The 5,000-nt window shown below is 42.4% G+C and overlaps 1 protein-coding gene across 5 annotated transcripts in view; it reads left to right on the top strand.

Moving 5' to 3' along the window:
• Positions 1–5,000, top strand: part of nav2a (neuron navigator 2a) — an 83,148-nt gene that overhangs the window by 2,740 nt on the left and 75,408 nt on the right. The gene's annotated exons all lie outside the window — the stretch shown is intronic.

The following is a 5,000-nucleotide window of genomic DNA, read 5'->3' as shown; positions in this document are numbered from 1 at the left end:
TCCTGATTAAAGCTGGGATTCGTCAGATCAGCTGATCTGTGTGTAGACCTGCAGCGTAAAGCAATGACTCAAAGTGAGAGAGTGAACGAGAATGAAAGTGCAAATGAGTGAGGGAATGATTATGCAAGTGAATGAGAGCATGAAGGTGTGAGTGAGTGAATGAAAGGTGAATGAGGGAATGGGTGAATGAATAAAAGAAAGAAACAATGAATTAATTAGTGAGGGTGTGTGTCAGAGAGGGAGTGAATGAATGAATGAGTATATGAGAAAATGAACGAGCTAGTGAAGGAATGAATTTGTGAGTGAGTGAGTGTGTAGGTGAAAGAGTGCATGAGAGAGTAAGTGAGTACATGAATGAAAGGAAGAAAAACTGAATCAGTGAATAAGTGAATGAATGATCATATGAACAAAGGAATGAGTTAGTGAATGATTGAATGAATGAGTGTGGGAATGTATGAGAGAGTGAATAAGTGAGAGACTGAAGGAATAAGCATATGAATGAATGAGTGAGTAGATGATTGAGAGAATGACTGAATGAAGGAGTGAGTAAATCAGTGAATAATTGATGGAGTGAATGAGTGAATGAATGAACGAACGAATACGTGAGTGATTGAGTGAGTGAGTGAGTGATGGTTTATAGTATGATGTTTATATGTTTTAGTGTTCTTCAGCTCTCTCAGTTCCTCTACATGAAACACGGCAGACGAATCTGATCACTTCAGATTCTCTTTAGGTTCTCGACTCGTGTGTATAAAAAAGATTCGACTTATTTTCCACTTCTTCATTCTGTATCTATTCATCGTCGCTGTACGGTGAGGCGTGGACGTGATTCCCTCAGTGTCGGGATCGATATTCATAATAATGTTCATCGAATCAATCTGGTGCAGTCTGTCTGGTCTGAGGGCTGCTTTTCTTTCTAACTTCCTTCATTAAATTTTGTAGATATTATAGGGACACGTTGCTTTTAATATCTCTAGCAACGAAGCTCAATAAACAGAGACCAGGTTACATCATGAATTTAGAGCGCTTCGTTATGACGTGCCGATAGAGTTGGCATTTCTTCTTCAAGTCTTTTCATTTATTGATATCCCTGATCTTTTATTCTGCACTTTAATTAACATTCAAACTGTCAGCATCTTCTGCTAATCAACCAGGACATGGTTTTATATTATTGTGTATTTGCGTTCATTTTATTAAACTATTCCTGTACATGGGGGGGACACGGTGGCTTAGTGGTTAGCGCGTTTGCCTCACACCTCCAGGGTTGGGGGTTCGATTCCCGCCTCCGCCTTGTTTGTGTGGAGTTTGCATGTTCTCCCCGTGCCTCGGGGGTTTCCTCCGGGTACTCCGGTTTCCTCCCCCGGGCCAAAGACATACATGGTAGGTTGTCCGGAAAATTGTCCGTAGTGTGTGTGTGTGTGTGAGTGAATGAGAGTGTGCGTGTGCCCTGCGATGGGTTGGCACTCCATCCAGGGTGTATCCTGCCTCGATGCCCGATGACGCCTGAGATAGGCACAGGCTCCCCGTGACCAGAGATGTTTGGATAAGCGGTAGAAAATGAGTGAGATGAGTGAGTGAGTATCCCTGTACATCTGTTCTCCTACAGTGTGGTCATGAATAAAAACAGCTACAGAAGTGTGTGTTTGCTGAATAAAAACGATGCTTAAAACGTCTTGTCGGATGTCCGTGTCACTGTTTCTCTGTCCCCTTCCATATGGTTAAGGTCAATAAGGTCGTAAGTCCCTATTGAATTTCAGCACTTTACACCCTCAGCATCTGAGTTCAAAACTCCTTATTGGCCTTTAAATCACTCCAGAAGGTTAATTAGCGTATGCTTCCTTCCTGTGCTTGTAGATGTGTGTATGTTGTCTCTATTGATCATCGGTGTGCCATTAAACGAAGCTTGGCTTGTGACTGAGCTTGATATCGATATGGTTAAGCTTTGAGCATATGTCTGATTTGCTCAGCAGTAGCAATGAGATAACTGTTAGGAGATATCTGTAATCTGGAGCAATAAAAATTCTGCTTGTGTACTTCTTTGAAAAAAATATGTTCTAAGGCATCAATGCCGGGGGTCGACAGGCTGCTGCGTGGATCAGAGACGCATCAGTCATCAGGTTGTTCAGTAAGGGAAGTAAAGGAAATGTACAGTATGTGTATATGGGGGTCTGGGACAGGTGGGCGGGGTCAGAGAGTGAAACCACCAGGCCCATAATCTCTGAGGCCCCAAACACCATCTGTCTCTCTCTCTCTCTCTCTCTCTCTCTCTCTCTCTCTCTCTCTCTCTCTCTCTCTCTCTCTCTCTCACTCTCTCTCACACTCACTCACACACACACACACACACACCACTCTCTGTTTATCGGGTGGGACAGGTGGCCCAAACAGACGAAAGGAAAAATGGCTGGCTGTCTGGAAGGTTGTATGGTGGGTGAATAAATACATACACGCCTGAATAGCTACAAGGACAGAACGATAAAAAGATGGATGTCCAATATGAAATGGCATTGAAATTAAGCTCCGTGTGTCAAATTTGCAACAGTGACACGTTCACCGTAAATAACCTGTGCGATTATGCGTTGGATACCTTCGATCCGTCCGATTCAGCTCGAATCAAAATCAGATCGTGTGAAGAAGAAATGAAGTGTGAAGAAATAACAGTGTGTAGCACTGCTGCCTCACAGCAACACGGTCACAGGTTCGATCCTGAGCTTCGGGTACTGTTTCTGCAGATGTATTCAGGGAGAACGATAGCACACAGGATGATAGGTAGGACACGGCTCTTTGAAGAATGAAACATTGCAGATCTTTGGATATATCCAGAAAGATCGTTATATAATAATAATAATAATAATAATAATAATAATAATAATAATAATAATAATAATAATATCCAGATCTTTTCTATATATAACGATCTGCTTGATTATTAAAGATCCAGATTAAAAGTTTGGGTGATGTATTGAATTTACTAATTTTACTGTTTACCTCACCCTCTCCCTCTCTCTCTCTCTCTCTCTCTCTCTCTCTCTCTCTCTCTCTCTGTCTCTCTCTCTCTCTGTGTTTCTGTCTCTCTCTCTCTCTCTCTCTCTCTCTCTCTCTCTCTCTCTCTCTCTCTCTCTCTCTGTCTCTCTGTCTCTGTCTCTGTCTCTTTCTCCCCCACATACACTCGATCGGATTGAGATTGAGCGCATCCCTGAACAATATGTGCAGAGCATCATCCTGCTAAAACAAGACTCTCTCTCTCTCTCTCTCTCTCTCTCTCTCTCTCTCTCTCTCTCTCTCTCGTCTGTCTCTCACTCTGTGTCTTTCATCTCTCCTCTCTTTCTCTCTATCTCTCACTCTGTCTCTCTCCTCTCTCTCTCTCTCTCTCTCTTTCTTGTCTGTCTCTGTCTCTTCTCTCTCTCTCTCTCTCTCCTCTCTCTCTCTCTCTCTCTCTCTCTCTCTCTCTCTCTCTCTCTCTCTCGTCTGTCTGTCTCTGTGTGAGGGAGAGAAATATCACATTACTGGACTTCAGACCTCCTGTTTTATTTTGGTCTTTTCTCTTGTGGGGAGCTTTTAATGGTTAAAATTACAACACTGCTATGACCTTGCCGCTTAGAGGACGCAGCCTGCACTGCACGTTCGATATCAGATGATATTTCTCAACAAAGACATCCTCATTCATTCCTTACATAAATCTAAACATTGACTTTTGGACCTGAATGTCAGCCTTGGCTATGGGATTTGATTGACAGCTCTGACTCCACCTATCTTCAACTCGTCACTCCCCTTGAGGAACATAACGCGAGAGGATAATGGCTTTGATCGATGAGCCTCGACCTCAGCCTTTTCCTCTATTCAATTATTTATCGAGGCGCCAAGGGGCAGAGTTTCCACATGTTGGTTCAGATTCTGAAGTCTGCATGATGTTCAGTAATACAATATACTGTCATTAAAAACACACCCAATGTTGTTACTATTGACTTTTAAATATACAGGATCATAACAGCTCCTTGGGTTGTGTTGGGTGTGTGTTTTGACATAACAACTGTGCCATATTTGTGCAAATTTTAAAGCACCACCTCATTGTATCACTTGCGCCAGCATTGATCAGTCAAAGCTTGGACTCCTCAAGACCTCCGAATGTGTGCTGTGGTGTCTGGCACCAGGATGTTAGCAGCAGATCCTTTAAATCCTGTAAGTTGTGAGGTGGAGCCTCCATAGGGATCAGACTTGTTTGTCCAGCACGTCCCACATACGCTCGATCGGATTGAGATCTGGGCAGTTTGGAGGCCGGGTTAATATCTCGAATTCATTGAAAGCATCCCTGAACAATGTGTACAGTGTGTCAGGGAGCATCATCCTGCTAAAACAAGACACTGACATTAGGGAACACTGTTTGGATGCTTAGGTCCAAATCTGAGAGTGACTGAGAGGAACATGAACAGATTTTGGTCTGAAAATCACCAGGGTTCTGCTGCCACATGACAGAATAATGGGAAAACTGCGTAAATGAGCCACGTTCCTATTAAAGTGGACAGTGAGTGTAACCCCCTGGTGTAGCTCAATGCTCTAGTAACCACAGAGATGCACATCGACTTCAGGAAACACACATCATCCAGCTCCGCTCTTATCTTTAATAATTCATCAGTGAGTACTGTCACTTCGTTTAAGTTTCTGGGAACTACGATCACACGGGACCTTAAATGGGAGACACGTACATCAACCATGCAGCGATAATGTCTTTCGACTTTTTACCAATTCCATTAAAAAACAACAACAAATAGACATTACATTAAAAATAAATGTGTAAAAAAATATATAATCTGTTAAAAAAAAAAATCAAGTTTTGGATATAGTTCGCAATATTTTCTTATTCAAAATCCACCTGGTGTTATTATGGGAAGATTTCATGCACCAGATTAGAATCATGGTATAGATTGTTCCTAAAGTTCTTCCTAATCTTCCTACAACCCTTAAACTGCAGGTGGAAATTTAATGGAGCCACGACTAAACGTGCC

Source organism: Tachysurus fulvidraco, chromosome 2, assembly GCF_022655615.1.
Source record: "Tachysurus fulvidraco isolate hzauxx_2018 chromosome 2, HZAU_PFXX_2.0, whole genome shotgun sequence".
NCBI lineage: Eukaryota > Metazoa > Chordata > Actinopteri > Siluriformes > Bagridae > Tachysurus > Tachysurus fulvidraco.
Note: the sequence above shows the minus strand (reverse complement) of the source record. Positions and strands in the feature narration are given on the sequence as shown.